Below are 25,793 nucleotides of genomic sequence, written 5' to 3'. Positions count from 1 at the left end.
CATAAGCATTTTATTAAAGTATGCAATAAAATATAAGTTATAACGAACAAATAAATTTAAAAAGTATTGTCATTTCAAATTTTAAAATAAAAAGACATTGAGTTTGAATTTAATGTCGTTTTCGATTGGCCGTCCGGAAGCATTCAGAAGCCTTCTGAAAGCGTTTTATTCACAAAAACATGACAGCTTAAACGCTTCTCAGAAGTAAAATTCTCTTCTCGATTTCAAATCAGAATCGACTCAAAATTACTTATACATAGAAAATAAATGTCAAACAAAATTTTCTCGTACAAAATTAAATTTTTTTTATTTGATTATTCACTAACACCGATACAAACTTTCAGAATTGAGTGGAAACGATTCAAACTGTTTTATTGGATTTCAGAATGAGTGAATCCTTGAGTGAAACCAATCGAAAACGACATAAGTTTTCGAAAAGAATATACAAAAATTTAGAACATTAAAATCTCAAATATTTGAAATAAAAATTTCCAAATTCTTTTTATTTTTGCTAATTTATCAGAAAATGTACCTATCTGATTTTATTGTAGTTACACACGGCAGTAGTAATATTTAACTGTTATACAAGTGTTATAAATGTGTTTCTCCTAAAAAACTAATTAGATTTTGACGATATTTTGTCGTAATCAAGATTATGAACTCGATTATGGAAACTAATAAGATTTCGAGGTTTCTGCACGAGATCTTGATTTTGTAGGTATAGTTTTTAAATGAATAAAATGTTAAAAATAAATCAACATTATTTCAGTATAAAACAAAACAGACCGTAACTGTACACTGAGAAAAAACACTGATGATACATATTACGAATCTTATTTTAAATTAACTATTTTCGTATGTTATAATGAACCCAACTACATATATTCAAAATTCTTAACTTTCGAATGCAAGTGTAGATCGCAAAGCAAGAACTTTTATTGCATAAATTAAAATTATAGCATAGTGTTTACTTCTTAAGGTGGCGCTCACAGTTTAGGATTGATCTTGTTCTCAACCAATCAGGAAATAACAATTTTTGGCAGCAACTTAAATTGTTTCGAAATAGCATTTAGTTCCAGCTCATCTTCCTTCTATTTAAAGTTAATTTTAAGCTTACTATATTAAGAAACAAATCTTTTTGGTCATCTTAAAAGTTATTTTTTACAATTTTTACTTATCCTTTGTGTACCTACATAAGATTGTGTGCAACATATTAATATTGAATCTGAAAAAGAATTTTTTTAGCAGAATTACAAAAAAATATTTGACTAGAATTACCTGCACAAAGTTTGGGAAAAATCATTTTCTTAAAAGTTTTCTCTATAATCCAACTTGTTTGCTCTTTTTTTCAACTCGTTGAACTTTTTAATATGTTTATTATAGATATGTCTGGTTGTATTATGTTGAAGTCAACATTGATTAGCTCTTAGGCACTATCGTTTGTTTTAAGAACGTGGCCGTTAAAAATTATGAATTTGGATATTTGTGTTCTTTCATTTTCATTTTAGACGTTTCTTTTCTGTAATAAAAATCTTCGTCTTCAAAGTTGTCATTTGTATCTATTCATTTAAAAATTAAAATTTAATTGTTTTCCAGTTAAAACACTTTTGCATAAAGTGCGCGGCTTATCACAGTTTTATTTATTTGTTTAATGTTTTTCACTGTTCGCATTTTACAAGACAATGAATGATTTTCACTGCTTCTTGCACTTCTCACAGTGTGGAGCACTTTAAATGGTGCGACGAACAGTAGATTTTCTGGCATTTACACCCGCTTATTCTCTAATTTTGGGTGTAGAGTGAGCTAAATTGATTGCCAATCTTTTGCTTCTCCTGCACCGTCAAAGCTGTTTTGGTTATTCCTTTATAGTTTTTACCGTAATTGTAGACGTTAATTTTTGCTCTATCATCCGTGGTTAAAACTTTTTTTTACACATTTTTGCTTTAATAGTTAAACAATTGCTACAATTTTATTGTAATAAGTGGATCAAATTCTCGGAAGACCTTATTAGGTATTAACTAGCCAAATTAAACCGTACTTCTAATCAAGTGAATCATGAAACTATGATCTTTTTGCACCATTGAGAAAAAAAAGAGATTAAAGTTACCGTTAGGTGTCTCTTACTAAGTAGGTATACAATCAGTGTTGCCGAAAGTACTCCCATAGGAGTATTGTGCTACTTTCAGCACCTCCGTACTCCCGTACTCTTCCTTTCACATTCGTACTCCTATTTTTTTTAATGACATAAAATATTTTACACTTGTAGCAAAGTGTAATGTCAGCCTAAATAAATTTAATTTACTTTGAATTTAATGCAAATTTGGCAGCACTTTTACCTTCAAAGGGAATTTTTACTCGGTGGTTAGCTCTTGAACAGGTTGTGGCAAGAACGCTAGAACAGTGGCCTGCATTATTACATTATTTTTTGGAGAATTCTTTTGAATCTTCTGACAACAATCTAGATCATGTTCACAAGATTCAAGAAGAACTAAATGATACCACAAAATTGTATTTATTATTTCTATCCTATGTTCTCCAATTGACTAAGCAGCTAAACTTAGAATTTCAATCTCAGTCCGTCCGGATTCATAAATTTTTGCCACACGTAAAAACATTCTATAAAACTATTTTACAAAATTTTATCAAATCGGATGTGTTAAGCGACGAGTTTCTCTCTAATCCGAATTTTTCTGACATTTATTTAAAAAAAATTAACTCTGTATACGTTGGGGCTAAAACTGAACTTTTTATTAAAACAAACAAAATTGAAATAAATGAAATATGTAATTGAGTTTAAAGGTGTTTGCCGAGAATATTATAAGACCCTGTGTGCTCAAATTTCACAGCGAATCAATTTCTATGACGAAATTCTGAAACATATTCAAGGCATTGACCCTTTAAATTTAGCAGAAAGTGCAACTTCAATAATTTCTTCGAATTCATTAGAAATAGAAAAATTTTGGTCAGAAATATTTTTTTTTTAAAATGCTCTTATATAATGAAACACTTTTCCTCTGACAAAGGATTTTGTTAGTGCTTTATTAAGTCTTCCGCACAGCAGCGCAGCGGCAAAACGAGTTTTTTCCCAACTCTTTATCATCAAAGATAAAAAACGAAACAGATTGGAAGTAAATACAATAAATGCAATTATGAGTTGCAAGGAATTGTTAAATAGAGTTGATTGCCACAAATGGAATCCTTCAAAACAACTTTTAAAAGCGTATAAAAAATAATATTTGTTTTTTTCTTATATCATTTTATACTTACCATATAATCAAAATACCTTGATTTTTGCAAAACCACTTCTATTTAATGTATTTAATACATATCTTGTGATTACAATATCTAAGTTCCTAATTTTTATTCTAAAAAAATAATATTACTATAAATTAAGCTATCTACCATAAGACAGATATTTTATTACTTTTGTTATTTGAATTAATAATTTATTTATTTATGTTTTGTTTTTTATGTTTAACTTAATATATTTTTTTTAAATAAAACTAAAAAAAAATTTCAAGACAAAAAAAATGGCTGTACTCCTATTTTGTTCAAAATACTCCCCTTTTTTTTCTGCCGTACTACCTTCTAATATTTCTCTCCGGCAACACTGTATACAATACATAGACTGATGTTTTTTTCTCTGAGATTATAACAACGTTTCTGATGAATAACATTATTTGATAAATTATGTAAAAAAAAACAGAAAACTAATATTTAAGAAAAAAAAATTCTGCGTCTAAACATGTGAATCGAACTGTATTTTGAGTTGAACAAAGAATCTTACATCTAAAACTACTTTTTCCAACAACGTAATTTTTTTAAAATTTTTTTCAAGAAAATATCTAAATCTATGTAAATGAGTCGAAACAAATTTTTACATCAAAATTAATGTGATAAAATCAAGGGGCACGGTAGTGCCCAGCCAAGTTCTCTAGCAACTTTGGCACTACACCCTTATTTACAGGAAACAACTCAGGCCATTTTCGACCCCCCTCTAACTTCCACACCAAAGATGCTAGAAATTTCAAACTCGCTACATTTATTGAGCTTGTCAAAACCAAACTCCTCACAAAATTTAAGCCTTTTACGATGAGTAGTTTCTGAGATATAGGGCTTCAAAAATCGCAAAAACCGTAACTGACTGACTGACTCACTCACTCACTCACTCACTCACTGACAGATCATCAAAATTATGGAGAACTTCCCGTTAACGTAGAAACTTGAAATTTTACACGGTGATAGGGCTTGTGGTGTATACAAAGGGAAAAATCGAAAATTTGAGATTTTCAATTCAGGGGGCGTGGCATCCGCCCATTTCCGCTGAATTATCATCAAATATTATAGAGCACTTCTGATTATCGTAGAATCTTGAAATTTGGTAGAATGGTAGAGCTGGTAGTTTGTACAAAGGAAAAAATTTAAAATTTGAGAATTTCAGCCAGGGGGCGTGGCAACCGCCCATTTTCACTGAATTTTCATCAAATATAGAGATTTTTAATTCTACAGCCATACCTTGCAAAAAGTAGTGAAATCACAACAAAAACATTACTGTTAAAAAAGGAGCCAAGTTCTCCTATGTTGAAATTATGCTGGCACAAAAAGTACTGAGATGTAAAAGTGTACCAAGTTCTAAAGTTTGGGTTCAAATTCGTATCAATAAAATTTTGATTGTTTACTTGGCAATTTTTGAAATAACTTTAAAAATCGGTAATTAAAAGAAAAATTGTCAAGAGAACAATCAAAATTGTATTGATACGAATTTGAACCCAAACTTTAGAACTTGGTACACTTTTACATCTCAGTACTTTTTGTGCCAGCATAATTTCAACATAGGAGAACTTGGCTCCTTTTTTAACAGTAATGTTTTTGTTGTGATTGTCTTCTCGTGCTAGATTTAAATTTGAACTTGACCAATTTAAACAATTTTTTGGATTCTTTTGAAGATATTTCGTTGCATTTCATTTTCTCATTTCTATACTGTTTGCCGTTTGTACAAGTGCTCTTCGGAGAAATAAATTAAAATTTACTGTTTTTGAACGCTAAGTTCAATGTTCAACATATTTTGGGGGTGTACGGTGAAATCACTTAATCATTTTGTTTTAATTACTTTTAAAAAGTATGTTAAAATAGCTTCAAAAGAACACAAATAATCGCTCAAAACGGTCAAGTCATCTGACATGGGAAGACTTTTGACATATGTATTAATTTAGCGTTTACGTTTTCGTTCCCTTCTGCGCATCTGTGCGAAATTGTGAAATGGGCTTGTTAGTTCAAGACGTTTGTACCAGCGCAGCTGTCAAGAACTTAGAAAGTCATCTTACATTCGTTTATCTGGCAGTTTTCGTTTTTGACAACCTGAGCATGATATTAGCTTGTCTCCCTATACCATGGATTCCATATTTTTGCTGATAAGTTTATTATAAGATAAAAAATCAAAAAGCAAGTCAGTCAACACAAAATCAAAGGTAGGTATGGGTCTGTATTAAATTTAAACTTAAGTGCTAGGTATATTTTGTAATAAAAAAATTATTAAGGCTAGACCACACCGGAGGGTATATACGGTAGCGGTACGGGTATTTGTATGAAAAAAATTCCAAACTGACACATCAAATTTCAGATGTGGAATTTGTTTTAATACAAATATCGTTACCGCTACCGCATACCCTCCGGTGTGGCCAAGCTTTTAATAGGTATAAACAATAAAAACGTTAATATTATATGTACGTCATTTCTAATCGCAATAGTTTCTCTTATACCTAGTCTTTTGTACTTTTTGATGTAGGTATTAAATTTATATCTTCACCTTGCAATATAGTTTTACATTCTTTCCTTTCTAACACAACGTCCGATGTAGTTACTTTCTGTGTTTTCTGTAAATATAAAAATGAGAAATTATTGTTCTTTTTCGAAAAATACCTTTTAAAAGGGTGCAGTAAAACATCTTAAGTGCGTAAAGAACAAGATCTTAAAAAAAATTAGCCTAACAAAAAAATTCCCTCCGTTTTATGGACAATCAAGTTTGTTAATGGAACTTTTTTTAAAGTCTTATATCTTCCGATCTAATAAGCCGATTTTCATCATTAACACGGTATTGGAACCAAAATTTAATATTATCTATTTCTATGGTATTGATTAACTTGAAGCTATCTTACAGAATATTAATTGTTATTATATAAATAATTATAAATTTTATAAATTATAAATTTTGAGGTTGTAGAAAAAGAATGAAGAATGGCTCCCCATGTTTTTAACAGCTGCGTTTTTGAATAACCTATGCACAGAAAAAATGTTGTCTGTTTTAAAAATTTTGTTTTATCAGAAAATTCAAATATAAAAATAATGCGTAGAACGTAACGAAAAAAGTTTTAAATAATTTTAAAAAAATTGATCAATCGTTGTTTGGACTGGGAAACAAGGTACCTACTGGCATTCAAGTTGTCCATTTGGAAAATCTTCTTCTTTAAAATGTTTTTAAAAAACTGTCTTACTTTTTATCTTAATGTCATCAAAGATCAAACCGCAAAAGAATATTCACTTCTCACACTTTTTTTGTTTTTTTTTTTTGGAAAAATGAAGTACGAACATTTGTTTTCCTTATTCTTTCCCGACATTTGTATCCCGACACTGCACACCGCATTTTTAAAAATTAATTAACTTTAATTTATTTCCACAAACACAAATATTTTTTTTTTAAATAAGTAGCACAAATTTGTAAACAACTTTGATTAAGGGAAAAACCACGAGCATGACAAGAAAAGAGGTCGGTAAAATCACAAAGTAATTTTCCGCTAGAAAATATTATGTTAAAAATCAAAAATAAATAGTTTTCAAAAAAAAAAAAAAACACTACACAGACAAGCAGGTACTTAAGCCTGTTTGGACATATGGTATTCAACTCTGGGGTTGTACCCGCTATACAAATTTAAATTGATTACAAACTTTTGAAAATAAATTATTAAGATCATTTTTAAATGCGCCGTGGTACCTATATAAGAAATGAAGATCTTCACAGGGATCTTGGAGTCCCCACGGTTCGCGAAGAAATAAAAACTTTTGCCCAAAAGCATAGAAAACGGTTAGTCGAACATACTAATAGAATAATACTAGAACTTCTCGACGAGTCAAACTTAGTACGACGTTTGCGAAGGACTAAACCTTCCGATTTGGAACAGGGAAATTTTTCAATTTAATTCCTTTATTTCAAAATATCGGCTTTGATTAACATATATTTAAATGTTTATAGATTTTATTTGTTGAAATTCCTATAAAATACCTACTTTTTTTTATAAAAAAATTTGAACCATTACTTTAATGATTTAATTTTTAAAAAAATGTTATTTAGCTATTTTTAAATATCATCTTCATCAGTAAGAACTTTCACCGGAAAGTTACCTACAACACGCAACTTAACTTCGAGAATGATAAATTGCTAGATAAGTTCCATCTGAACTTAGTTGCAATCGGGAGGAGGAGGTTTTAGTGCGGTTAGAGTCCCACATATCTATGAGCACGCGTTTTCCGGTCCTCATAGAATCTTTTGAAGATTTCAACACCTACCCACGGACAAAAAAAAAACCCTTGTACCAAGCTTTTCAGAATTTTCAGCGAAATCAAGCGTACTACTAGTTCTTCTCCTTGAATGTTTTTCTTCGCTTTATCAAAGAAAATACCTCGAGATCTCGCGATGTAGTCATGTTCCAATAGCAATGGCAGTTCTATTTCAAACCCCTTTAGAAAAACTTCTGTCGATTCAGAAGAAATTAAAGGATCATCCCTGAAAAAATTATGAAATAATCAGCATACGAATTTTTTTTACTTGGAAATAAAATAAACAAGCTCAGAGATGTAATGTTTTGCGAAAAAAAATCGTGGTGAATATAAATTTTTTTTTCGATTTTGCTGAGTTAAAAAATATTTTTTTTTTTCGGAAAAATCTAAGAAAATCTCTCCCATAAGAAATGCATTGGTTTTTTTTTTTTTTGCTAGAAGAACTGTATACTTAGCTTTAGACAATAGGGTTTTGGGGGGTGAAACGAACAAAAGTTTCCGGTCTTGGTAGTTGTTTGTCTATGCCTACGATATGACACACCGAGATCATAAACATAATAGCGCGCGTACAAGGGAAGAAGAACAAAAAAAAATTAAAAATCAAACCGTAATTCACTCAGTTACAGTCAGACATTCCAGAGACAAATACGTGCCGCAAGTAGGTAGGTAATTGAATCATTTATTTGCAAAACATGATAAGTCCATGATTTTAAATTTTTCAGGAGAAGAAAAAAACGTTCTATTTTCTTTTGATATGCGTAGAAAAATTTATAAAAAATATATTCTGTAGAACTCTTGCCTAGCTACAAAATACCGTTTCGTTTTTAATTTTTGGAGCGATAGCTCAAAAGATAAAAAATAAAAACGCTTTTGGACTTATCATACTTTGAAAATAAACGGATGTGAAATTAGTTTTTAAATGGATATGCAATTTTGCTTTTGGCCCCAGTCTATCAAACAATTGTATTTGAGAATAAAATACAATGTCCGGACTGCTAATTTAACTTTAAAGTAGCTTTAAACTTAAGATTTTCAGCCATTAATCTAATATACCATTTACACAAAAAGAAGCTGTTGTTTATTTTCAAAAGATGATAAGTCCGGGACTTATTCTGTTTTTGATACTAAAAAAATATTTCGCGTAGCTGTAAAATCGGATATAGATGGAGTAGATAGTTGATATTTGAAAGACAGACGTGGTTATCCCTGGAGTACAAATTTAGTCAAAAAAACGAATTTTGAAAAAAAGTGGACTTATCATGTTTTGCAAATAAATGATTCAATTATTAAAATAAAAAAAAAATAAAACAACCACCATAAGACATCTGTTCCGAGAAATACCCATACCCTAACAGCGAAGGGCTTTGCTTTGAGGATTTTCTTAAGTTTTATTATACTTTATTGAACTCGAACTCGTAATCATTAGTACAATTAATTCAACCCCTAATGAATGTAAGTGCGAAACAGAGTGGCAGAGCCGGATATTAATCGCAAAACAGCTAATTTGTAAAAAGGTAATGATTTTCCATGGCGCCCAAGCAGGGCCCCATCAACACCTAGAGTTGAAAGCTTCATTCCCATCAAAGTGCTAGGCCTGCTGTTATCCTTATGCACGAAAACTGCATATGTTACGAATGTAAAAGGGAAGTGGCTTCTAAAGAAAAAGATTCTCTAAATAAATAGGTATTAACAAAAATTGAAAGTATATTGTTGTAACAAATTTTTTTTTAATATCAACATCCTCTAAATTAATTCCAACCATTTTAATTGCACCCACTTTCAATTTTTGTATGTTCACATATATAGGGTTTCCCAAAAGTAATGGTCCAAACTTAAAGAACTCTCAGAAATTGGTCTTGTTCACCCAAAATCATGACGGTTTTCTATTAAATGCAGTTGTTATGCGAAATTTCTAAAAACCCCTACTTTGAGCTCGTATTTTGCTTCCCCTGTTCATAATTGATTTTTGTTTTTAACAATTATTTCATTAGAGCATTGGTGAATAGTTGGAAAATATAATTTATCAAAACTCAAACTTTTTTTAGATCACTATCCTGAAAAAAATTGTATTGTTTGACACTAATATATTATTTTGAATTTATGTTATTGCAGTTTCAAAAAGACATATACGTTTTTCAATTTAAACTTATAATGAAAGATATTACGATTTAAATTCACAAAAAGGGGGGGTTTTCAAAACAAAAAAAAAAGAAAACAAATAAAAATAAACACATTTACTCGAATAGCAGACCGAAAATGGGTCATATTTATGTGTAGGTCCTGATCAAGAATTCGAAAGTCTGGCAGGTTTATTTCACGGCGTTCTATGGTTTATAGGGAGTTGAAAATGCATTTTTTCCGATTTTTGTGTCGAGTATATAACCACTTTAATTCATATAGAGCCGATAGAGGGCGATACATTGATTGCAAAAAGTTAGGTCCCAGACGTTTTATTCGCGGCATTACCCTTGCCAGACGTTCCCGAAAGTGGTAAAAAAAATCAGTTTTTGATGTCGGAGGTATAACCACAAGTATGATATTACAAAAAAAAATCAGGAAAAATACCACGATTACAAAAATCTGGGTCCCAGACGTTTTATTCACGGCATTCACCCTACCAGACGTCATTGAAATTCTGAAATGCAATTTCAGAAAAGAGTTAAGCAAATTTTCTTACCCCTTAAATATAACCATCTGGTGGTACCTCTTACAAAATTATAATTATATAAATTGATAGAAAATAAATTAGTGCCAGACATTTTAACCACGGCATTACCCCCACCAGACGTCCTTGAAGAGTCTCAAAATATCGATTTTCATACAAAAGTCAGAATATTATTCAAGGGGGTAATGCCGTGGTTAAAACGTCTGGCACTAATTTATTTTCTATCAATTTTTACAGAATCTATAATTGGTCCCAAAAAGCCAATGATTCGTATAAAAAGTCTAAGAACTTATGTATAAAGGTTTAAATGGTCATCAAAACCAAAAATAAAATGAATCTTTATTTTGTGGGACCAATAACAGATGCTACTTGACCTAGAAAATAGTTATAGTCCGGGTCCAGACGGTGTACCGTCATGTGTTTTAAAAAAATGTGCGTCCCAACTATCTTATATCCCTTATGTTTGTTATTTAATACATCTATAAAATTTTCAGTTTTTCCCATATTGTGGAAAAGTGCTTACATTAGACCAATTTATAAAAAAGGACTAAAAAATGATGTTAGCAACTACCGCCCCATCGCTAAACTATCTGTTATCCCAAAATTGTTTGAGTCTCTTACATATATGTAATGTCTTATCGTTTAATTGTAAACCTATTATTAGTGGCAGTCAACATGGTTTCGTCCAAAATAAGTCTACCGTTACAAACTTGTTTTATTTCACTTCTTTTTGCATTGACTCATTTGAAAAACGGAAGCAGGTAGACTGTGTCTTTACCGATTTCAGTAAGGCTTTTGACAAACTATGTCATAAAATTGTATTACTAAAACTAAGAGCCTTAGGCTTCAACGAAAATTTTGTAATGTTGTAACGAAGCGTCACACTTTCCTTTCCACCGCAAACCAATTTAATTAAAGCTGTATGGAAACCAACCATCCCGGACTATAAACCCGAAACCAAATTAATAAAACGTCCCGGACTATGCCATCAACAGCAACAAAAAGAAATCAAATTAATTAAAACTATTTAGCAACCGCCCATCCCGGACTATAAAACCGATACCGAAACAACTGAACGTCCCGGATTATGCCATCAATAGCAACAACACAAACACGACAACATACATTTTGTTTTATACTCAAAACTATTGTTATTATTAATTTAACATCAATTTTACCGTTTAATTTTATATAGTTCACACTTGCTTTGTGTAAAAATATTACTAAGTAGATGTAAGAATTTCCGAATAAACCAGAGATCTTTTGAATCTACTTGTAGTAGACGATTTCTCCCTCAATACACCTATTTAAGCCATAATACATATACCGTATTGTTGTAAATTTTTGAATGTTGGCAAATTTCCGTTTTGACGTTAGCTAAGTAGTTTTAGCGTCTCTTTCCGAGTCCCCCTTCTCATTTTGAGTTAAGGGCATTAATTCCGACCGTTAGGTATAATTTCCGTCTCTATCCAAAGTCACCATCTCATTTGGAGTTTGGTCATAAAGACACCATCTCATTTGGAGTTTGGTCATAATCCCCGATGCCACCATCTCATTTGGAGTTTGGTCATAATTCCCGAAGCCACCATCTCACTTGGAGTTTGGTCATAATTCCCAAAGCCACCATCTCGTTTGGAGTTTGGTCATAATTCCCGAAACCACCATCTTATTTGGAGTTTGGTCATAATACCCGTCTCTATCCGAAGCCACCATCTCATTTGGAGTTTGGTCATAATTCCCAAACCACCATCTCACTCTGAGTTTGGTCATAATAGCATATTTTGGTCACCGTAGGGTTTATTTTTTCTATCTCCGTCCGAGATCCCCCTGCTCTCTTGGAGTATTGGGCATTGGTTTTAAGTAGTATATAAGTTTTATTGTAAATTGTTATTTAAAGAAAGTAGAGAACAATAAAGAACGATTCTATAGTGAAAATAAAGAATTTGAGTTTTTGGTTTCTTCTATAGCCGAGTTTTACTGTGCTTTCTTCGGCAAAACCCTGGAACCGGCGAGCTTACCTCAGCCTTTGATAAAAAAGCATCACAATGTGGGTTGCATCTTATTTAGAAAATAAAAGTTATGCCGTTATTTTCCGTAGTGAATGTTCCAAACAATTTTATGTTAATTCTGGTATTCCACAAGGAAGCCACTTAGGTCCCTTATTGTTCACTTTATATATAAACGATGTGACCACAATTATTAAAAAGTCTTCTCTTCTTATATATGCAGACGATATAAAAATATTTAAAGAAATATCTTCAGTTAGTGACTGTCTACAACTTCAAGAAGATCTACAAAACTTCAGGGAATGGTGCATTACAAACCGCTTATTTTTAAATGTTGACAAGTGTAAAACAATGAGTTTTACACGCAAAAAGAATTTAGTCTTGTATAATTACATGTTTGACTCTTGCCCATTAACTAGACCGTCCGTTTTTTCTGACTTGGGGATTATACTTGACCCAAAACTAACATTCACTTATCACTATGATTATATTATTAATAAGGCTAATCGAATTCTAGGATTCGTCAAACGGTTCTCTCGTGATTTTCATGATCCATACGTTTTAAAACTGTTATATGTGTCATTTGTTCGGCCTATACTCGAATATGGATGTGTTGTATGGTCACCATACTATTCAATTCATATTGAAAGAATAGAAGGTATTCAGAGAAGATTTATGCGATTTTCTCTCCGTTTTCTACCATGGTCCCCCGAAATCTCACTACCTCCCTACAATCAAAGAGTTATGCTACTAAATCTCCCTCTACTCTCAAAGCATAGAGAATACTTACAGCTTTGTTACATCATTAAAATAATAAACGGTTCTATAACATCGCCATCAACTTTGGATCGTTTACATTTCAGTTTTAGCCAAGCTAACATAAGAAGACAAATACCTTTATGTCCATCTTTCAGTAGAGTAAATTATGGATTATATAGTCCTCTTAATCAGTTGATTTCAGTATTCAATAAATATTACTTTATGATCTCTTCTGTTAATGATAATTTTAAAAGTATAAAATTCAAACAAATCTTTTTTAATACTTGAATGTAATGTAAATTTAAAATGTACTAGTTTTAAGATATATAATAAGTGTTTAACGTTAGTCCTTAACGCATTAAATAAATAAAAAAAAAATTACTGTCTCTTCGAAAAAAAACACCCTTTCACCTATATTTTTTTTTATTAAAACTCTTTATTCTTGCTTTCTATTACAAAATCAATGTTTTGCCAAATTTCATAAGGGTGGCCCATCATTTTTGTTTACACTCAAAAAAACACCCTTTTAACCACGATATTCTTATAGACACTTAAGACTCTTGTTTCTAATCTCAAAATTAACATAATTGCTGAATTTCAATAGGGTACCACTAATAGGTACTACTCTTGTATTACTCATTTTTTCAAATATACCCATATTTTCTCTACACCTAAAAAAACACCCTTTCACATGAAAAAAATTTATACACTTGTTTTATTCGTAATTCCTATGGGAAAGACTACATTTTTAATAAATTATTTGTCCCTGCTTTATTTAAAACCTTCATCCCGAATTTCCTCAGTGTAGCATGTTTTTAACATGGGTTTCGGTTATATTTTACCTGTTAAAGTCGAAAAACAAGCACCCTTGTTTTTGATCGGCTATAACTTTTCTTAGAGCAATCGTATTGACTTTATTTTTATGTCGTTAGATTCAGCATCAAAAAATACCTTAAAAACATGTGTCGTATGATAATAATCGACAAACAATTTTGTTCACAATATTTTTGACCTTCATCCCCTCCCTCTTGTCCACGAAAAAACACCCTTCCATCCAACTTTTTCTTATAGACTTTTTTATCCTTGGTTCTTATCCCAAAAGCAAACTTTTTGCCAAGTTTCATGAGTGTTACAATTTTTTTTTTTATTTGTTGATTTAATGTAGAATTTTACCTGTACTATACCGAGGAGAACCACAAACGATTGCGTAAAAAACGTACTCAGTTTTAGGAAAAATTGCGGAACGCAAATTCTCCCTATTCCCGAACACGCCCACGTTTCGGTTCCTCCCGGTCCAAACTTAAAAATCGTAAGCGCAGCCAACTTAAAATAAAAAACTATTCAATCAATTACACGGTGTTACAAAAATGAGGTTTTAAAATATACGCGGGCGGAGACCTATCAGGTTTTGTAGAGCTAGTCGCACTGAATACGAAACGGTATTTGAAAATCCCCTAACACCCCCAAAATCTGGAGTTACGGGCAAAAAACGGTTTTTTGGACCTTCATCCATTGAAAAAATTCTAGCTTCGACAATTTTTTACCCATTTTCGATTTTTTTACAGTTTCTGATAGAAGATAAATATACTTTTTTAACAATGTATAAAACATGTAACTCGGTTAAACCACTTAGAATTTATAAGCTGTCAAAGTTCAAAAATTCAATTTTTTTTGTCATTTGCCCAACTTCGGCATCAATTTAAAGTATATGTTTTCAAAACAACATGCTATTTAAAAAATATATTCTAAAACTATATCTATTTCCCAATTGTCCGAGGTATTTTTTATGAAAATCACTTCAAAATTGGCTTAGAAAAAAAAAATTTTCGATTTCAACCCAGATACAGAAATTGGAACTTTTAGGTATAGAACAAAAATGTTGTTTCGGCACGTAGTAGGATAAGTTGGGCGCCAGGATTTGATGAAAGGTTTTTGTAGAGGAGCTCAATACAAACATTTTTTTTCTTTGGGAGGGGGGTCTATCTCCCCCCGTTTAGGTGGGAGGGGGCATTTTTCTAAAAAAAAATTATCAAAATAAAAAAAAATTATTAAAAAACAACGGCAACACTTACAGTAATAAATGATACCATTTCCAAAAGGCAAAATTGTGCATTTAATTCTAATTTTTAAATCAATATAATATTCCCAATAGTTTTTGAAATAATCGATTTCAAAGTTAAAAATAGGGGAAAAAAATTTTTTTAAAACTCATTTTATACTATTTTTGTCCAGACTGTGAATTTTAGTAAATAAATTACTTAAACAGAAAACTGCCTCAATTGATTCCTTATCGAACCGTGAAAACTATATGTTTCTACGTCTTCTAGTTTTTGGGAAAATTGAAAAATTATTTTATCAGATTTTTCTTTTTTCAAAATATTTTTTGTTTTTATTTGTTTTTATTTTTCAATTTTCTCAAAAACTAGAAGACGTAGAAACATATAGTTTTCACGGTTCGATAAGGAATCAATTGAGGCAGTTTTCTGTTTAAGTAATTTATTTACTAAAATTCACAGTCTGGACAAAAATAGTATAAAATGAGTTTTAAAAAAAATTTGTTCCCCTATTTTTAACTTTGAAATCGATTATTTCAAAAACTATTGGGAATATTATATTGATTTAAAAATTAGAATTAAATGCACAATTTTGCCTTTTGGAAATGGTATCATTTATTACTGTAAGTGTTGCCGTTGTTTTTTAATAATTTTTTTTTATTTTGATAATTTTTTTTTAGAAAAATGCCCCCTCCCACCTAAACGGGGGGAGATAGACCCCCCTCCCAAAGAAAAAAAATGTTTGTATTGAGCTCCTCTACAAAAACCTTTCATCAAATCCTGGCGCCCAACTTATCCTACTACGTGCCGAAACAACATTTTTGTTCTATACCTAAAAGTTCCAATTTCTGTATCTGGGTTGAAATCGAAAATTTTTTTTTTCTAAGCCAATTTTGAAGTGATTTTCATAAAAAATACCTCGATCAATTGGGAAATAGATATAGTTTTAGAATATATTTTTTAAATAGCATGTTGTTTTGAAAACATATACTTTAAATTGATGCCGAAGTTGGGCAAATGACAAAAAAAATTGAATTTTTGAACTTTGACAGCTTATAAATTCTAAGTGGTTTAACCGAGTTACATGTTTTATACATTGTTAAAAAAGTATATTTATCTTCTATCAGAAACTGTAAAAAAATCGAAAATGGGTAAAAAATTGTCGAAGCTAGAATTTTTTCAATGGATGAAGGTCCAAAAAACCGTTTTTTGCCCGTAACTCCAGATTTTGGGGGTGTTAGGGGATTTTCAAATACCGTTTCGTATTCAGTGCGACTAGCTCTACAAAACCTGATAGGTCTCCGCCCGCGTATATTTTGAGTGTTACACCGTGTTATTAAAAGTCAGTCGTCAGTCAAAAGTAAAACTTTAAACATACCAGCCATACCACAACAAACGAACCCAATTTAATTCTCAAAAACAGAACCCACGAAAAGAAAACTTAAATCTAGTTTGAATAAAAGGAAATTTATAATTATATTTTAGAGAGTTAAACTAAAGCTAAACTAAAGATAATAAAGTAAAATTAAAACAAAGAAAAGGAAATGAAACGAAAATCTTTTTAATAAAACAAAAGGAGAACAAAATAAAAAGGTATGCCTAGGCCCCAACATTTAAGAATGTTCATGCCATTTTAATATTTTTTTCTTAATACTTTATATTTGAAATTAATAAAAAAATATTCACAAATTGTGTCATATAATGAATATAAAAAATTAATATATAAAAATAGTTTTATTAAAACAAAAAATTAAATCCATTTTTTTTATTGAAAGAGACACACATAATTTAAAAAAATGTCTTAATAACTAAGACAGAATTTTTAACAACGAATGTATTTTTTTCATTCATTCAAACATTTGAAACTATAAAATGTATAATAAAACACTTTAAAATTGTGGTTTTCATTTCGTCCGTAAAAAAAAAATAATAAGTAAGAAAATCCAAGCACAACAGAACGACAAAAAACGCTAGAAGTCCGGGTGTTACCCGAGTAGCACCCAGGTACCCGAAAAATCTGGGTACCCGAAATACCCGGTTACCCGAGTATACTCAAAATACTCGAAATACTCCAGGTATCTTCAAAAATTCTTATGCTAACTTAATGATTATACATATAACTTTTTCTGCTTAGACAATTTACATAACAACCTCAGTCAAATTGATTGATTTAGAGTTTTTTAATTTTCACCACTCCAATCGCAACTGGCGCTCTGGCAATTAAGAAGCACCAACTAGGGTTACAAGATCGGAAACTTATACCGAACTGCCCTACTAGATGGAAAGCATCCTTTTATATGGTTGAAAGACTATAACTCACAAAAAGTGTAGTCATTGGAGTTTTGGGTAATAGAAATGTTACTTCATCGAAACTGGCCAGGAAACATGAAATAACATAACAGAAACGGAATGGACTCAATTAGAAGCACTTGTTAAACTTCTCAAGCCATTTGAACGAGCGACGACAATCCATAAATAAGAATTTTAAACCAGTCACCGAGGAAGATGAGAATAAGGCCAACTTCATCGAAAATATTAAAGAAAATTTACTGACCAAGTTCAAGATTAACAATACCGATCTAGACGATGTGCTTTTAGAACAAGTCTCTTCATTTTTGACTCAAGGCATAACAATTTAGGCGCTGAGGATGAAAGTCAAAGACAATTGATTAAAAACTATGTACAAAGCTTAGTCGAATCCTTTATGCCTAACTCTTCAAATTCTGCTTTAAATTCGAACTCAAATGCAAGCGCAAATGCATTTTTATTGGATCCTAAAACCGATTACTAACCTTACAGTGAGTTTGAAATGTATCTTCGTGATCCACAAATTAATTTTATCGTGCGAGATTCATTGAAATGGTGGAAGAACAATTCCTAAAAATACCCACATATAGCAGTTTTAGCGAGGAAATACTTATGTGTGCCAGCAACATCTGCATCTTCCGAGCGCTGTTTTCTGTCACAAGGAATATTGTTCCAGCAAAAAGAAGCGAGACAAATAAAAATTCTCTTCATCTAATGTAAAGGTCGTTTCAAATCAAAAGTGGGTTGGTGACGTTTTCCCCAAGACATAATCCCCAAATTAAAATCCCCAAACCCAAAATCCCTACACCCAAAATCCCCAAACTGAAATCTGCAGCAGAAAAATCTCCATAGCAAAAATCTCCAAGCCTAAATCTCCAAAAAAAATTTGTTCAAGTAGTGAATCATGCGATCAAATCGCGCGATTTGGTCGCATGATTCACTACTTGAACATATTTCTTTTGGAAATAATAATTTCCTTTTTTGTTTTTTGAATGAAAATTATAATCCTTTTCCATTTATTATTAGCTTTTTTCGTCCTTTATTTTTGATCTTCATACATTAATCCCATCCATAGTAACTTTTGTTATGCAAATTACCAGACACTTCCATTTATTAATAATTTTGACAAACTTCAAGGGCATTCATAATAATTGGTTCTTCAAAAACACAAACGTTATCATCTCATAACGGTAAAAGAAAGTCATGTCCATGCCGCAAGAGCAATGGCGTTAGTACACGAAACTCGACATTGGGGATTTGGAGATTGCGTGGAGATTTTGTTTCTTTGGAGATTTTGTCCATGGAGATTTTCTCTTGGAGATATTGGCAAATTGGATTATATTTTTGGGAGATTTTGATGATATTTTTTTTTTGGAGATTTCGTACGACTCCCATCAAAGGTCCCATGGAAAGTTGACCAAATTAAACAAAAACTCATTCGCTCACTGGAAGGAAGCATTTACAACGCATCTGAACTTTTTCTAAAATAACGGTAAAATATTAAAGAATAGTTTTTCATATCTCTTTTTTAATTAATTGATCTGTCTGTAAGATTTACTGGGTTAACCTCAAAAAGTGGAGGCAAGTCTCCCGGACTTGCATCGTTCCATATCCGTGGGCAATACAAAAAGCATACAATTATTTGATTTATTTATCATTTGAAGGCAGTTGGGATAACTTTACCGAAGATATTGTTATAGGACTGGTTGAAGATGCATCAGAAACATCTAGCATTTCTTTCATTCAAACAAGCATGATTTGTTGTTATTTTTGAATTGATTTTTGTTGTAATGAGCCAATAAAATTGAGTTTTGTTTTAAATTAATTGCCAATTTAACCGCCAAATTTTAGTAACTACTTACAACTATCCTTTTGGCTAAGGATGAGTATTTTGAGGCATACTTAGCCAAATGCATCCGAGAGAGAGAAAGAGCTGGTAGGCAAAGCCGTAGGTATAACTTCAGATGTTATCAATCTCCGCACATAGGAGCATTTGCATTGCATGAAAAAAACCTGAGCAAAATTATTATTCGTAAGCTTTATCACTATTTCTGCTTAATACAAGTAGGTATTTATTCAATAAAAAACATTTCTGATTGAATTTTATTAATTTTGGGATACCTATACTTACTTTTACACACAAAAAACACTCACGATATGAACACAATAAAAAAAGAGTAACTTTTCTTTTTGCAAAAAAAAATAACAGAAGATTTTCAGAAATTTATTTAAAATGTCAATACTTACCTGCAGTAGAACTCTCCATTTAAAAAAAATTTGATTTATATCACAACAACTTCAAATCCCCTACAGAAGACCACTAACAAAATTGCATGCATGATATATGAGAGAAAAATTATAAAAAAATCCAAATTCTTAACTTTGAACTCAGTTTATCAAAAACATACAATGAAGAAAAAAAAATCAGCTTTGTGTTGAGCCGTGTATATTAAGGATCTGCTTAAGCAATTTTTTACGTCTTGATTTAACTTTTAAGAAAATTGAATTTTGTCCAGCTTTTTCCTGCAAATACTCCTATGTGCTCCGTCTTAGTATTTTTGGTATTTACCTACCCATTTTTTAAATAATTTATTGATAAATTGTTTTAAATGCAGAAGGTAAGGTCCTTAGCTAAAGCTACTACCTGTTTTACTGTACGTGAACGTTGATGTATAAAGGTAAAACTGTCTCTAGCCGTATTTAATCTTAAATTAAAAAAAAAAAAAGGATAAAATGGCCTGCTTAGCACTCAGCTAAAATGGCATAGTGTAGAGCCGCTTTCAGAAATGCTAAAAACCAAGAAACTCTGAGTTTTTTATGAGATTTATGATTTTTTTAAATATTCAGATAACTTTTGCTTATCAAACTCCAAGTATAATTATTTGTTTTTCGTTAATTTTTTTGTCGATATTATATTGGCTTGTACGCTCATTAACGGGCGCAAAATTGTTATACATAAAATTGAAAAATGTAAGCAAATTGGTTATCTCTGCTCACATGTCTGGTGGATTTTAATTGTAAAATGTTTGAATTTTAAAGAGCTTTCAATCGCAAAGTTTAAAATTTTAAGAGCCAAATTTTGATTAATCGGAAAACAAAATTTTAAGGATCGAGTTAAATGTTCTAAGAGCCTGTTTGGTGATAATTAGATAGCTCTAAAAACACTGGCCCTACCTTAAAAAAGAAATGGTCTCGAAAAAAACACCCAAAACATTCGGAGTTCCAAAAACTAACTAAAGAGACGAGCAACTAACAAGAACAAGATTTTGAATGACTCACAGAAATGTCTGGGGACAATTTGTTAATAGGAAATTTAAAAGGAGGTCGTTGACTTATTTTGTTTATAGAGTTACGTATATCTGGATAGTATTTGATCAGTTAAATTTGAAGACATTTTTAAAATTAAAAATTTTAAATCCTTTCTGGAACGGTTGATTAAACTTTGAAAAGTATACATAATTATAACATTTAAGCTTGAATATTACTATTTTTTTAGATATGGGAAATTTTCCTTAGGGGGACCCATTTGAGGCCACCTTACATATCCGAATTAGATATTTTACTATTGCATAAAATAAAGTAAATTAAAACTAGGAGAATATACAATCAATACTACCTAATTATTAAATTTTTAAGTTGCTAATCTTTTTTAAACTGTACAGATCTTATTAACTGCAATACGATTTTGTATACAATGTTTCTACTGAGCTTTAACTAACAGCTAAAACATCATTTGTGTATTGGCTTCAGGTACTGTTTTATAGAATCAAATTCAAATAAGATTAGATCTTTTGATTTCAAAATTTAGATTTCAAATTATCTACTTATAAAACGAAGGTACCAACCTCTTTTCCAAGATGGCTGCTGCTCCCGACAATCTATCATCCCAACAAATTGATTTTTACCCGAACACATTCCATGACAAAAATTTTGTCCCGCAAAAAATGCAATTTCATACTCTCTGGTTTAACTTGATAAATCAAGATGTAAAATTTGTTTATACTGAGTAACACACAAATTAAAAAAAAAAAAATATAAATATTATACAGTGGTGGAAAAATAATTAGAAACGTTTTTTTTTTTTACTTTGGTTTATTGTTTAACTAAAAACAATATTTATGGTTCACTCATGGTTCTGTAGTAACCATCGATATTTAAAATTCATATTTTCTTTAAAAAAAAAAATGAATTTATTAGAAAGCCATTAAAAACAAAAACTCATTTTATCCCTGGAAATTTAATTAGAAACAAATTAATTTTTCTTTGTTTTTCTGTTAAGATTCCGAAGCTGTAATTAATAAATTAAGGGAGAAACCCTTTATTATGTATTACAGCTCGTCATCTTCTAAGTCGTGACATTTCTTGAGTGGAATATTCTTCAAAGCATCTTTGATATTCTTGAATAATTCAGATGCATTGGTGGATTTCTTCTTGTCCAAACCTCTCTTGTCCTCCCCCCCCCAAAAATTCTCAACGAGATTGAGGTGTGGACCTTGGGCAGGCCAAACCAAAACACCGATACTCTTTTCTTCAAGCCAACATTTCACAATACGAGAAGTGTGTTTGGGATCGTTATCGTGCTTAAAAATAAATGAAATGGGTAAATTTGAAATTGCATACTGCTATATGAAATTTTCCTAGATACTCTTGTAATGGAACTCATCCAGTATACCATCTATCCTTACTAAAGGAGCAACTCCACACCAGAAAATGCTCCCCAAACCATAACGTCCTTAGTCCGACGCACATAATATTTACCGTCAGATCCAAAGATAATAAATTTGGATTCATCGCTCCACAAGATTCTTTTCCAAAATGAGAGTGGTTTTCTTAAATGCTCTCTCGCAAACTCCAACCGGCACGGCAGCGTCTATCTTTTTAGAAAACATTAAGTCAATTGCAATGGTATCAATGGAAAAGTTTTCAAAACACTATGTAGGTACTTGTGTACAATGAGTCTGCGAATTTCCGGGGTGCAGCTATTATTTTTTCTTGTGTATTCCAGAAGAAATATTGAGAAACTATGACAAAAATGATTTCTTGTATAAAATTACCTATCCTTGTTTATTTTCACTGAATTTTTCAAAACCGTTTCTAATTATATTTCCCGAAATATAAGTTTTTGATCTTGAAGAGATATTTAGTTTTGAAAAATGTTGGTATATATTTTGACATTTTAAATTTTGCGGTTACCCGGTAACGCATGTTTTATTATAAGCGTTTTGGAAAAATAAAATTTGTTCGCAATCTTAATAATTCTAAGTGTTATTTTTAATTTGTTAAAAAAAAATTATTTTCACTCAATTGTTTCTAATTATTTTTCCACCACTGTATACATGCACATAAATTTGTATGAAAAAACCTAGATCAGAGCACATTCGTTCTTCACTTTGAAATGGATATAGAAAAGAAAAAAATACAATCCTGAATAAAATCACGTTTTGAAATTTGATCTTAGTGTGTAGTTCGGCCAAACTCTAAAACCAAATGCTAGGAATAGCCACTGGCGCTGGCGCCGCTTTTGCTATATTTTTGATTCCTTAAACTTGCAAAGAGCTTAAAAATAATTCTTTTTGAAAATAAGTGTAAGTACAAATTTGATGCAAAACATCAAAATGTCCAATTTAAATATTTGAGGTACGACTTTGTGTTTTCTCGGGCGACGATTTGTTATTTTAGTTAAACTCAATTTAATTACCAGACCGTTTTCTTTAAATTAAATAATTGAAAGCCAAAAAATTGAAAGAATAAGTAATATTTGTTTTTGTTGTAGTGAGGAAGGAGACTGATAATCTTTAGAACTCAATCACAAAAAAAAATTAAACAAAATTTTTTTAATTTTTTTGCCGATAATTTTTTTTCTATTTTTAGTGATTTTTAGAAAATTCTAAATGAATCATACCTATCATTATTTTGAATTTCTCAACCAAACAAATTTCTTAATTGATCCGAAATACTGCCCGCCTTTCACAGGACCTCATCTAATCAAACTTTTTCTTACCCAAACACAATCCGTGTTTCATCTTATCCTATCACCTTCAGCAAAACAAATGCATAATTTTGTATTTTTGTTTCACAAATGTTGATTTTTTTTAACATGCACTTTAAAATTCAATTGCTTAAGTAGACAAAAGTTATATTAACTTACCGATGAAAAAAAATTGTTCCCGTTATTAATTCCGACACTAGCACAATTTGTATTCCATTTCGAGTCGATAGAATTTAATTGAAAATGAGGATGTGTTTTTTGCAACATCATACTGCCAAATACAGATATTAACATTAAGAACCATTGATCCAGGTTCTTACCTTAATTGCACTGCCCAAAATGTATACAACAAAAATAAAACAAACATTCAAAATCTGTTTCAACTAATTTTTTTTTAATTTGAAGATATTGCTTAAAATTTTTTTTAAATTAAAATTTGTTTTATTTTTTTTTCCGCGAAATCGTGTTGTTGTCTACTATGCCTATATCATTATTATTTTTGTTGAGGTATTTTTTTTTTTTTTCTTGTCACACTAAGTTCACTTGAGTTACACCCGCAACAAGGGCATATTTTATATTGGTAGGTAGTGGAAAATAATTATTTTTGTTTAAGTTTTGATTGTAAACTTATTACGCACTGTATAAAAAATTAGAATTTACTCACTGTATAAAAATTAGAATTTTGTCTATGCATGACAATAATAAAATATTTTTTAACCAAAAAAAAATTATTATAAATCACTTTAGTTTAGTAAAACACAATTTCGTAAAATAAGGACTTCTGGCCACACACAAAAATAGTTAAATAAACACAATTGAAAGATATTTTTTTTTATTTTTCAGCTTGATTTCAAAATCTTTTATTAAGTTTTGCCTTTTTGAACACAACAAAGTTATAATAATCAAAAGTCATGAATAAATTTATTTTTTTTTTATTATTTTCAATTTTGTTCTATTTCCGGTCGATTTAAATCTGTTTGTCAAAGGTTTCTTCATTTACGGATTAGCAATATATATAAATTTATAAGATGTTACAGTTTATTACCTACAATTCATTTAAAAATTTTTAAAAAGTGTTTTCTCTGTTGAAATGAAATCATTGCATTTATGCGGTAGGTAACAGAGATTAGTGCGCGTATCGACAACAACACCGAAAAAGCGTGACTGCAAAGCACTACCATTGACGTTAAAAGAACATAACTTTTGTGTTGGTATAGCTCTGGAATAAGGGGAGAAAGTAATAGATTATTTTCTGTTCCTTTTTTCGTATAAGGGAACTCTTCTTTCGCCAAGCACTTGCATCTACATTTTAATGTCACCTTACATCATAGAATCAGACAGAAAAGCATTTTTCAGAATAAATCTTTTACATTAATTTTTTTTTTTAATTTATTTTTTATTTATTTTCAAAGGGGTTTTTATGTTGTTGTAGACGGTATAAAATGGAAAGCTTTTTCCAATGTTTTCCCTCTTACCAAGAACAGAAACCGCTTTTAGTTAGTAAGCACACAAAAACATCTATAAAGCTTTTCTTATATACCCCAAGCCATAACAGTAAAGGAGTTCAAGTACTTTCAAAGCTTATGGAAACACAAAAATCCTCTTCTTATTTATATGAGAAGGCCGGTAGGCCGTACCTTTCGCCGCGCCGTTGTTGGTTGGTTTGTTGTTGCCTTAAAAATCCTGAATTTTTTTATCAGTATTACTACTAGCTTACATTAGAAGAAATAGGAGAACAAATTAAAAAAGAACGTAGGTACTTGAATTTTATACGAAAAGGACAAGCATGTGTAGAGTCAATGAACAAGATGATGTGATGAGTAACATACAAAAAAAAAAAAAAAAATAACGAAAAAAGTGCACATGCAGATGCAGTTTTTGTGTGATTGAAAAAGCTTCCAACGTTCGGCCGAAACTGGTAGTATAATCGATATGTTAGTCCGATCCCTTGTTGGTTGCGCGGTAAAAAAGAAATTCGTTTATGTACACGATACAAAAATATTTTGTGGTACCTAAGGATGGGTAAACAAGTGAGATAAATGTCGGTGAAAATCAATTTTTTGCACAAAAAAAAAGAGGAGAAAAATAGTAAAATAATAGCATATATAAGAAAAAAAAATATAAATGTGTATGTATGGTGTTAGTAGAGCACTATACAATAGCAAAAATGCAACTGAACATTTTGAAGTTCTATAGGTACCACATACAACATTTGTATAAGTTCGATAGAATACTTAGTCAAATTAAACAAAGATCAACATACTGTGTGTAGGGATGTCTCCATTCAGACTTTTTTCTTTGTTCCTTTATTTTTTTAATTTGACGCATTGCTCCTAAATAAGTGTTTCGGTTGAATACAAGGTCGTAGCCATGAGGGGGGGCTATGTGGAGTTGGCACCCCCAATGCAAATTTGTTTTGCAAACCTGAGTGGTTCGTTTACCCAAAGTTAGTCCCGGATAGG

The 25,793-nt window shown here is 30.8% G+C and overlaps 1 protein-coding gene across 6 annotated transcripts in view; it reads right to left on the bottom strand.

The window, feature by feature from the left end:
* Positions 1–24,059, bottom strand: part of LOC129913043 (homeobox protein prospero) — a 99,575-nt gene extending 75,516 nt beyond the window's left edge. For 2 of the 6 annotated variants that reach the window (XM_055991400.1, XM_055991405.1), the window contains exons 1-2: positions 23,491–24,058; positions 5,807–5,873 (exon numbers count right to left, since the gene is read on the bottom strand). The gene's annotated coding sequence lies outside the window, so the exon portion shown is untranslated. Of the gene's footprint in view, positions 1–5,806; positions 5,874–23,490 lie in introns of all 6 variants that reach the window. The other 4 variants (XM_055991408.1, XM_055991404.1, XM_055991401.1 and 1 more) reach the window with 3 other exon arrangements.
* Between the last annotated feature and the right edge of the window lie 1,734 nt (positions 24,060–25,793).

This window comes from Episyrphus balteatus, chromosome 3 (genome assembly GCF_945859705.1).
Source record: "Episyrphus balteatus chromosome 3, idEpiBalt1.1, whole genome shotgun sequence".
Taxonomy (NCBI): domain Eukaryota; kingdom Metazoa; phylum Arthropoda; class Insecta; order Diptera; family Syrphidae; genus Episyrphus; species Episyrphus balteatus.
The sequence above is the reverse complement of the archived record's forward strand: the minus strand, read 5'-3'. Positions and strand labels throughout refer to the sequence as shown.